Here is a 12,016-nt window from a genome sequence, read left to right on the forward strand (position 1 = left end):
TGAGGTAACCGATAATACTAGTAATGAATATAAAATGTAGGTGAGATAAATGCCATCACCACTCCTCCGGGCAGAGTGGTTGATAACAAGGTAACTATGCCTATAGTTACCCCACCATAACCCTACACCTACTATTTTACTAGATACTCGCAATAGAAACCGAAGAGCCTACCAGCGTAGAGGTACCCGGTTACAACACAACCTAAGAAACAGAAAGCCACGGTTAAACATCCAGGTGATACCATTGCTAAATATAGACGAAACCACCGTTTTTCACAAAAATTAGCCATGTTAACTAGGGATACAAATTACGAGGAGATTAGGGACATTTTCAAGAATCTAACTATAAACCTTCCCTTCCTCGAAGCTATTAAAAGCTACCACATCATGCTAAGTTTCTTAAGGAATTGTGTACTACTAGGCAAGACAAATATACCAAAAGACGCTTTTAACAGAAGAACAATTCCCAACCTTATCGCACATAATGGAATTGTTAAGTACAAGGACCCGGTAGATCCTCTTTGTCATAATGCACCTTAGGAGATTCCTATACGACGACAGCGTTATTAGACACGGGGGCTAGTGTTAACTTACTCCCATTTTATTTGTATAGACAAATAGGTCTAGACAAGATGCAACCCACTAAAATGGCGTTGCAATTAGCTGATCGGTCTATTAAGTATCCTAAGGGTGTAGTCGAAAATGTCTTTGGTAAAAGTTCGGGATTTCTACTATCCGGCTGATTTTGAAGTCCTCGATCAGAAAGTCGCTAACGACTCTGTCGATCATTTTAGGGTCCTTTTCACGGCATTTGCCAACGCGCTCATTAATTGCCGTGATGGTTCAATGTCCATGTCTTTTTGGCCATCTTCTGTTGAAGTCAATGTTTTTAAAACAAGGACCGCGATTACTGATTCGTCTATGGATGGAGAGGTTAGCATGATCGAAAAGCGTTGTTCGAGATTATTTCAACAACACGTTCCACGATAGTCATATGCCCAAAATTCTTTCCTTTGGAAAGTCGGACTCAACATTTTCATTCCTACACTAGTCGATACACATGTTATTGATGAGGAAGGGATAGATGATTTTCTCAAAGATGTAGAGGACTACCATAGTAATGTGGATATGACCAATCTAGATGAGAAATTCGATGAGTTTCTTCGAGTAGGTGACGATTCACCCTATCAAGATCTACCTTGCACAACATCCACCTCGATTCCCCTCCTTCCACCCTTTCAAAGGAATCTCGAGTTTGCTTTCGATCCTTTTGTTTCTCCGCGGCTTCATAATTTTTTAAATCCTCCTAGCAAGCGGATACTTGAAGGACAAACTATTTGACACCTTCATTTTCAGAATTGAGAGCCGGTCCTACACACACAATAAATGAGTTCGGTGCTAAAACCACATCCTCATTATTATACAGGCTGTCTTTCTACAACTTATCCATATCCACCATATTCTCCACAACCATTCACTTTTCCACACTTATTTACTAAAACACCCACGTATTCAAAAATTAAAAAAGAAGGTGCATGATAGGTTACACAATAGGGTTATCCGACTTCGTTTGGATTCCACTAGGTGCGTCGTAGGGAAATCTTGGTGCTTGATTGTGTTTGGATATGTTTTCTGTGATATTTATTTATGGAATGATCCACAACTATTTCGGTTGTTGATATATGATCAACTGCATGTTCATACATATGTTTTAGATAAGGTCTCGAAAGTATCGACTATAAAGCGACTCAAATTCTGTGTTTGGTGCACTTCCTTTCACTTTAATATATTGGTGAGTGCACCATTAAGGTAACCGGCCCTCCCTATGGAGTGTGTGGCTGTAAGTACGGATCCTAAGTCCACGGTTCACATAGTTCACGTTTTCCACTCTTGCATGTTTTTTCTCGATTTTTGAGTCATGTTTCTCTATGGTGTGAATTATGTCTTTATTGCTTATTGTTTTTCCTTCTAAAAAAAAAAAAAAAAAAAAAAAAAAAAAAAAAAATAAACATAGTAATCTAGGAAGTCTCGAATCGACTTTAAAAGACCCATCTGCTAAAACAAATTTTCTAAGCCGTTGTAAAAAAAAATTTGTTTGGGGTGGGGATGTGTTAAATTTCCGTACTAAAATGTTTATGTCCCATTAGAGTTGCTTAGGCCGTTTTATTGTATTACGATTCGGATTGACATAATCTATTAATTTAGAGTTCATTCGTCGCGATAACTTCGTCATGCACGACTTCGAGGCGTTTTCCACTATCTCGTATGTCATTTGAAGTCGGAATAGAGTGTTTTATGGATCATTGGATAGGAAATTCTCTCCTGATCATTTCCATATCTCATTTAAAAAATCGGACCGTAACTAAGCGGGAATTTTGAATTGAAGTTCGAAAAAAATTGAAAAAATCAAAAATTTCGATTTTGGGCTTGGCCCAACCCATACCACGACGACCGGTGGGCCGGCTCTTACCTTTAGCAACAGTTCATCGTTTTTTTTTCCTCCATTCCGCCATTAACAAAGCTCCAAAACCTTAAACAAAATAAAATTAAAAGAAAATACAATAAACCCGCCCAAAATCAAATCCCAACCCAAATCTTCTCTAAAACCAAACCACCACAACCCCCACCGATTTAAATCACTAAAACCACCCGAAAAAATTCATAATTTTGTGTCTTTACCGCCACCACTCCACCACCACCACTGTTCTTTCAGTCGGTCAATTTAAACCACCACCACCACATCATATTTAAACCCTCACTCCATTCCAAACACTAGATGGCTCAACAACGCCGAATTATACCGGAGCAAGTTTTCACTGCCGACCACTTCGCGCCGTTTTACGGTGACGAAATGGCTAGTAGAGACTGGAGTAGTTTGTGGTACTCGACCGAAGCCTTCTACCACGAAGACTTGGTCCGACGGTTCTATAACACCAGGGAGTTGGAGGGGAGTAGGATTTTTGTGTTGGTAAGGAAGAAGAGGAAGGAGTTGACTCACGGATTGTTAGGTGAGATTCTAGGCATTCCGCTAGAATCCATCCGATGCCACTTTACAGGAGCCCCGGTTTGACGGGTAGAGCCTTTGATGGGCGTGGTATCGTCATCAATGGGAGCTACAATACAAACTCCCATTGGTAACGCGGGCATCCTCGGGACCAACCGGTGGCTATAGCTCGGTGGATTGGTCGGAATGTCCTAGGGAAGGACAAGGTCGGTGACATCGGGTCGCCCGCCTCCACATCTTATGGATACTCCGAGGAGCGTATAACGATTTCTGTATCTTGGAGTTTTTGCTGAAAGCATGATTAGGGGGTCGGAAAGTCTTTGGCACCTCTTCCGTGTTAATTACCAAGATCATGTGAAGATGAAAGCGACTCCGCCCCGATAGGATTTACATTACCCCGCACCGTAACCCCGGCAGATCTATAGGAGTGTGTCCAACAACGCTGGATATTGCCCGCGGATAGGGAAACAGGATGAGGTAGAGGAGGAGGATGAGGATGATTGAGGAGGAGGATGAGGAGGGCGTGACTTGCTTTGATAACGGATGCCTTCGAGGTGTTGTTCGATGCACGTAACGCATGGCTATGCTTCATAGGGGCATCGTTCACTAAACACTATCTGCAGACCTCGGACTCGACAGGCGACTATTCATCACAACCGAGATCCGCACCCGAGAGGATGAGGATGAGAGATGGGAACAGCGGGGCTGAGATGGAGGCCCAAGCCAGTTTAGAGTGGATATGCTTGCACGCTTCCCACCTCATACGGACTCGCTCGAGGACACGCCTCTAGAGGCATGGCGTCGTCGACGAAGGACGGCTACTCTTTGGACGCCGGGAGCCCAGGGAGCCACCACTAGAGAGTGTGCCCTCCGCCACCGATGGCGAGGTGTTTAGAGAGTCCGAGGTTTGATAGTGGTTGTTGTTTTATTTATTTTTGTTGTTTTATTGTAATGTAATTTTTATTTTTCAGTATTTTGAATTTTGTAGTGAAAGGTACTCCGAATGAAATTTTAATATAAGGGGTTATTTTCAGTATGTGTGGTTGTTTCATATTGATCCCACCTTCCCAACTTGTTTGGGGGTGGTTTTATCAATTCAAGCTTTATTTTTATATAACCCTAGTGTTAGAATTTATTGCGGAGTAAGGTGAAAATATGGCCGTTTAGGCATATCTATGAGTGAGAATCATTGTAGGATGAAATCTAGATTAAATAGGTACATTCAATCATAAAATCAACCTAAAAGATACTGGGTTTGAATTAGAATCAAGAAAATGAGTTGTTTCTGTTTTCGGGTTTGGAAATTTTAGGATTTCCGGAAACTGCCGTAATTAGTTTTGGCAACTTTCCGATCCATTTTAGCAACGTTAAACCTATATAAACTTGATACAATCTATCCTCACAACTCACACTACACCTAAACTCCATCACTCACCCTTCACACCCGCGATTCCCACGTTTGCGTCTCCATTTTGCAAACTCGCAATTCGGAGCTACCAAGACTTCTGCAGGAGCGCCTTCGCGCCTACACTTTCGACAGAAAATTTTACTCGAGCGCCAGCGCTTACAAGCAAAAAAGCGACTTCAGCTAAAACACCGGAATTCCAAAATACAAAGAGCTTAACTTCGCGCCTAGTTAGCGCTTCAGCATACTGACTCCGTGGACCAGAAAAATTCCAGTTTTCCGCGAAGTTGTGCCCGGTTGTTTTGGTACTGTTCCAGGCGTAGTTTTGAGATGACATCTCCTATAATAATACGGACGATCTTTCGAAGATTTGTTCCAAAGCACTACTTACGGTGCTTGGTTTCAGCGAGGTGATCACATCGTTGGTGGGAACCTCTTATGGTAAGACCGGGTGAACTTTATTCTCCAAAGACTTGCATCTTATTTTTATAATAACTGCATTTTCTTTGAGAGACCGGATGGAGAACAAGTGTTCTCCATCAACATTGACGATGAACCAATGGAAATTACCGTGTTCTTGCTAGCATTTGTTCTTGGACTTGCTATGCCCGCCGAGATACAAGACCCATGGTGCTATTGGGTCGATAATATGCATGTCTACACTTATGAGTTTTGCACGAGGCTTATGGGGCAGGCATTTTCCAGATTGAGGACCAAGGGGACTATAACGCTGTTGCCCTTGGTAGCTTTGGGTCCATGAACATAGGAACTGTTATGTTTTGGATTATGCTAAACATTTTAGGGGAATGGCGTTTTCTTACGTGAATGCGCCACTTGCGTGGTTTTCCTTGCTTTAGCCACGGGGCCGGTTCTATGACCTTCCCGAACTTTGATGTCTAGTTTAGCACGAGCCCATACCATGAGGCATAAGTACCTTCTTATGCCCGCTCTAATTTCAATATTATGCTATGTTTCTTTCCCCGTTTTTTTGTACACGTTTCACTGAGATTGGATTAGGGTAGACACGCGGTGCGACCCACCAATAGTATTATTCGATCTTTCCGTGCAATGACTTGGCAAGGGTGGTGGATACAACCTCACCAGTTGCACCCTACACCCCATCGGACCAAGTGGCACTTAATAGGTTAGCAACCATAGATGATAAATGGCGTGAAGCCCGGCAAATTATCATAGCATGGCAGGGCCGAAGGAGCCTCACTTCTTTATAGAAGTAGAGGATGACCTAATATGACGAATAACAACGGGGGAGTGGAGGTAAGTTTTTAGTTTGTTGGTAATCCGCTTATGTCCCAAGCAATTTCATTCTTTTAACCCCATAATGGGTGGAACTCTTATAGAGTTCGTCGGTTTTATTTCCTATATTAGTACGCGTTCTAACCTTGTTTTGCGGATGTTTTCGAATTTTCCGGCGCTTCAATGGTATTTTTCCTACCCTCTTTATTTAAATGCTTTGAGGACAAAGCATGCTTCTTGTTGGGGGGGCATAGAAACGTGTAATTAAGACATCTGCTAGAATATAAATATGTATAATATGCATTTGTTTTCTAGTTAAAATTTTAAAAATTCAAAAATATAAATAAATAAGTTATGCTATACACTTAGGAATATTGGTATTGTTTCTTTCTCCATGCTCTTAACAATCTAGAAGTCTCAATGAGTAGCCATTTGCGTCGGAATAATTGTTAGAAACTTAGGTTAATATATAGGTAATAATCTTTACATCTATCTATAAATATATTACATGAGTATCTATGATTGTTAGCGATAAGTTTCTGAAATCTAGGCTAGAGTACTTATTCTACAAATCCTGTGAGAATATAGCCTAAAGCCTTATATGAGTGAAACATTTGAGAAATGACACAAGGGAGAAGTAAAATCCGGATAGAGAAATCACACGCCCACTTGCTTGATCACTAAACCATATCCTAAAAAGCGAGAATTTAGGCCCTCTTTGGATCGATATAGCTAGAAATTCAAACCTATGAATTATTTTCCGCTAGTCGCCTAATCGAGCCTTTCTTTCATTAGCCCTTCCATAAACCACAATTCCTTTACCCTATTACAAAACAAAACAAAATAAAAAAATAAATCAACTTACCCAATTTAGAATAAGTCCGAGAATAGAATGATGAAGAAAGAAGAAGAGAAAAACCTGTGTAAACAAAAAATTAGTTAGTGCTTGAGGAAAATAAAGAAAATAAGTTTCCATCTAAAGAAAAGAAAATAAAAATAGAAATAAAATAAAACTCCAAAAAATAGAATAAAAGGGAGTCAAAAGCCAAAGAAAAGAAAAGAAAAATATATGGCTAAGGATGGAAACAAAGTGTAGAAGCAAAAGTAAATAACAAAGTTTTCTCTAGTTACATAATATGAAGACTCTATTATCTCATACTTGTCCTTTAGAATATCCATTTCCTTCCTTCTTAAACCATCTCCTAAATCCCCATGAACACCTAATAAAGACCTTTAGCTCAATTAGGAATAGGTTAGTGTGATAGTAAGTGGCGGATGTGTTTGATCGACTCGAACTTCCTGTGTGTCATTGAGATTGTAAGGTAAAGTGTGCCCATTTGTACCTTTACCGGAGTAGCTTAAACTTGAGTGGAAAAATCAGAGTGTTGTTTCTTGACTATTATTGTGAGAACCTACTTAAGGACGCTTATTCGAAGTTCGAGAAACAAACCTGCTAAACATTTTATAGTACTACTCATTGTGTATATGTTTATTGTAGATGATAGATTATTATGCATATATTAGCTTAGGTTTCTGACTTGGTTATTCTTATTCAATTGCTAGAGAGATGTATAGATAGTTGAGCATGAATAAGGAAACAATAGTTTTATTTTCTTAGTCGTTGTAGTATAGATGAAGTTTGTGAGTACCTTCACTAGAAAACTCTCACGAGGCTATAACTCGTCCACTAGGGAATTCCTAGTGGTTTAAGGCCTTGTTGCATATGGTCAATGCAATCGCACTCAGCGAAACGAGAGTAGTTAGAACTCCATTTTTGGTCACTTATTCTAATTTCTCATCTTTGCTTCGAGGACAAGCAAAATGTTTGTTTGGGGGTGGTTTGATAAGAGCCCAAAACTGTAGTTTTAACCCCTTAATAATCATATTGTTAGACCAATTATGTGAATAATAAGTAAGAGTTAATACTGATTACGTGTTTTTATGCATTTCAGGCTTCAAAGTCCATTATGTGCAGAAATGTGCCACTTTAGCGAGATAAAGGAGCAAAAGTCAGTAAGAACTTCCGAATGCCATATCTTTGGACTCAGACCTCGGAATTGGGCCTACCTTATGTCAAAACGACCGGCTCGAAAGAGCTTTGCAATGGTCCAAGCCTTGACCCAATCAGAGGAGCAGAAGTGGACGAAAAGTCTGTTGAAGCCGAATCTAGCTGAAGAGGCCTTTTGATTTGAAGAATTGGGTTTTGGGCGGATTCGATTCTCGGCCCAAAACATGGCTCCAAGCCCATGCACGATTTTTGGATCTGGATGTATAAAAACAAAAGCTTGACTCATTGTTAATGGCAGTTAGGTTAGGTAGATAGTTAGACCTAGATTAGTTAGCCTCCATTAATTAGTTTTAGAACTTAGTTTAATTAGTTTCAATTCATTGTATTAGATTAAACCTTTGAATCTTGTTCTTCATTTGATTAGATCAATAAAGTAGTATTTTTTATCAATTTCGATTTTGTCATTTCCATTTCTAGATCTAATTTCAATTCTTGTTCTTATTTCATTTTAGTCATTAATTTAGATTTCATTATTGTTTAAATTAGTAAATTTCAATGCTTTATATTATGTTTAGTTTAGATTCAATGGGAAATGTTAGTTTGATGAATCAAGGCTAAAACCTCCATTAGAGGGGGTTGATGAAGCCTTGATGAAGACTTAGTTGTTTAGTATAGAATTGGTTGTAGAATCTATTCCACTCTAGAAGGTCGTGTTTCGCCATGAGAATGGGTGGACGACCTCACATGCTAGTTAGTATCCGGTAGGAATGCCATGAACACTAGGGATTAGAACTCGAAATTCTCGCCAGAAGAGAGCGTGAGAATTGAGATACAACATTCTACGCTAGGTTGTTAAGTTGGAGTCGAGGTGGATTGATTCCCTACAATCCTTTATCTAGATTCAAACAATCGTATTTCCGTAGCTTAGTAGATTAACTTTAGTTTATATTTTATCTTGTTATTTATTATATCTAGTTATTTAAAATAACGCGTCTTGTTAGCATAACATTTCGTAAAGCTCTCATTGACTTAAGACTGATTTCTTAGACTTAGAAGACAATCCATGCTAGGGAACTAGGAGTGGAACGAACTTCTTACTCCACTTAGTGCAATTCGCATCGAGAGTAGAAGCTTTGATAATTGAGACTAGTAAAAGTCCAGTTTTAGTTTACTTACGGATTGAATTCATCGTTCAATGCGTAGGTAGACTACTTCATTTTACGGTTATCACCTGGCAGCAATAAATCGTTTCATCTCTAAATATTCTGATAAATATCGTCCTTTCTTTCAGACGTTAAAAGACTCAGCAGTATGGAATGATGAGTGTGAAAATGCCTTTCAGTCAATTAAAAAATATCTGGTTTCACCTCCCATTCTGGCTAGTCCAGCTACAGGGGAACCTGTAGGAATTTACTTGGCTGCTACAGACACGGCGGTAAGTGCCGTTTTATTTGTTGATGGCGAAGATAGGCGTCCAATTTTTTTCATTAGCAAAACTCTAACGGGGGCGGAAACTAGATATTCAAGAATTGAGAAAATTGCTCTCCGCTTTGGTTCACTCTGCAAGACGCCTTAAGCCGTACTTTCAAGGACGATTGGTCAAGGTATACACTGAGTACCCTCTTCGCAAAGTGCTCCATAATGCACAAGAGTCGAGTAGACTGGCTGAATGGGAAAGTTACTTGAGTGCATATACCATTACTTTTGAACCGCGCACTTCTGAAAAAGGTCACGTTCTTGCATCTTTGATGTCGGATTTTCCAATTGATGATATGGTCCCTGAAAATAATCAAGACGAAAGCCCATCTGTTGATGAGGCAACAATTGGGGGCAAGCAGGTATCATCCACATCTATTACCCGTCTTGGGGCGTCGGATAGAATCTACAGGGCAGTTCACATAACAAGTTTGGATCCGGCCTCGGGTGTGTTTTTATTAATCCTGATGATTCAGTAATTGAGCGGTTAGTTCGTTTCGGTTTCAAAGCATCTAACAATGCAGCTGAATATGAAGCAGTCCTTTATGCCATGCATACCGCTTTAGAATTTAACGTTCGAATGCTTCAGGTTTTTACAGACTCTCGATTAGTAGCAAGTCAATTTGAAGGCTCTTTTGAAGCACGAGATGATAAGATGGCAGCATATCTAGACTTAATCCATAGGCTTGCTCGTCAATTTGATGACATTTCAATCATTCAAAGACCTTGAAACGACATAAGACATCCAGACGCCTTAGCATATCTCTCTGCAGCAGTCGCTATTGATGGACCAAGAAACGTTAGCATTGACTTCCAGCAAGACACTTGTCAGTTGAGCAGCTCACTGACATATACATTAACGCGTGCTATTTTTTCACTACTTCTTCAGAGCCATCACCTTCAAGTATTCATGTTGTGAACACCAGAAAAAGAAAGTATGACAATGATGACGTTTTGCTGCCTAACAAATTAAACATTGACTCCTTGCCAGATGGAGGAATGTGTACTGAAGGAAATGACACAGAAATTGTTCATGGTGACCAGAATGTCGACAAATCAATAGAGGAGCCACACGTCTTTAATCTACCTATGTTAGAAGCACCCGAAGACTGGCGAACCCATTAATTACCTTCGAAAGCGGCGACATCATCCCTTCAAACCCCAAACTCATTTGAAGCGGTCAAAGCGAGGCGGCTTTGGAAATTTGTAATAGTATCTTCGTCAAATGGTGTTCTACAATTATAGAGAAAAGGACATCCCTTGTCTCCCATGCTTAGATGCCTCACCAAAACCGAAGGTCTACTTGTGTTGCAAGAAATTCATGCAGGCATTTGTGGGAATCACGCCGCTGGTCGAAATTTAGCTCATAAAGCAATGACACAGGGATATTGGTGGCCTCGTATGCAGCTAGATGCCAAACATATTTCTCAGACATGCATTCTTTGTCAGAAGAACTACAACATAAGCATCCTACCTACCACAGAATTACATCCAATTTTTTCTCCATGGCCATTTGCAAAGTGGTGTTTAGACATCATCGACCTTTTCCCTAGAGCTCCAGGAAATGTGCGTTTCTTGCTGGTTGCTACAGATTACTTTACTAAATGGGCGGAAGTACAACCCTTAGTGCATATTCAAGCTTATGATGTCAAGCGCTTTTTGTGGAAAGATATAGTTTGTCATTTTGGCATCCCTGCTAAGTTAATATCTGATAATGGCAAGCAGTTCGATGCAACCGAAATACACAATTTCTGCGCCAGTCTCCATATCCAGCATAATTTTTCTGCTCCATATCATCTTCAAGCTAACGGACAAGCTGAAGCAACAAACAAGTCTATCTTAGCTATCCTTAAATGTCGTCTAGAACAAGCTAAGGGGAAATGGACAAGAGAACTACTAGCCGTGCTTTGGGCATACAGAACCACTCCAAAACGCTCAACCGGTTTGTCCCCATTTAACTTGGCTTATGGTGCGGATGCAGTCTTACCTATTGAAATATTTGCTGAAACGACTCGCATCGTTGCAATTAAAGCTGGTTGTAATGACGAAATGGTGGCTCACTCTAAAGCTAATTTAGATGAAATTCGCGAAAAAAGTATAGCTCGTCTACTCCACTACCAGGCTTCAATGAAAAGACAGTATGACAAGAAACTTTGCCTAAAAGTTTTCCAGGAAGGAGATTGGGTGTTATGCAGAAAACCTAAAATCATCGACATAGGGAAGCTATGTGAAAATTGGGAAGGACCGTTTGTGGTTGATCGTCCTGCCTCGAAAAGATCATATTTCCTTCACACCATTTCGGGAACACCTTTCCCAAAACCATGGAATGCACTCCATCTTAGGCGTTTTTATCGTTAGGTTATGTTTTGTACTTACCAGATCAATAAATTAATTGTTTTGTTTTCTAGTTTTCATGGTTCATTGGAAAATTCCATCGTACATCTTTTCATGTTTGCTCCAGATATCAATGATTAATAAAAGTTCATTTGTTAGCATTTATTTCAATCACCGCTTACACTTCGGGGTATATATTATTATTTTTTTTTTTATTATCAGAGTTTGCGTTTGCAATACCAAACTCTGTGCATTCAAAGTTATGGAGTTTGAGTTTGCGATACCAAACTCTGTGCATTCAAAGTCATGGAGTTTGCGTTTGCGATACCAAACTCTATGCATTCAAAGTCATGGAGTTTGCGTTTGCAATACTAAACTCTGTGCATTCAAAGTCATGGAGTTTGCATTTACAATACCAAACTCTGTGCATTCAAATTCTTGGAGTTTGCGTTTGTGATACCAAACTCTGTGCATTCTGATAAGAGCCCAAAACTGTAGTTTTAACCCTGTAACAATCATAGTTTTAGACCAATTA

This window comes from Coptis chinensis, chromosome 8, assembly GCF_015680905.1.
Source record: "Coptis chinensis isolate HL-2020 chromosome 8, ASM1568090v1, whole genome shotgun sequence".
NCBI classification, from domain to species: Eukaryota; Viridiplantae; Streptophyta; class Magnoliopsida; order Ranunculales; family Ranunculaceae; genus Coptis; species Coptis chinensis.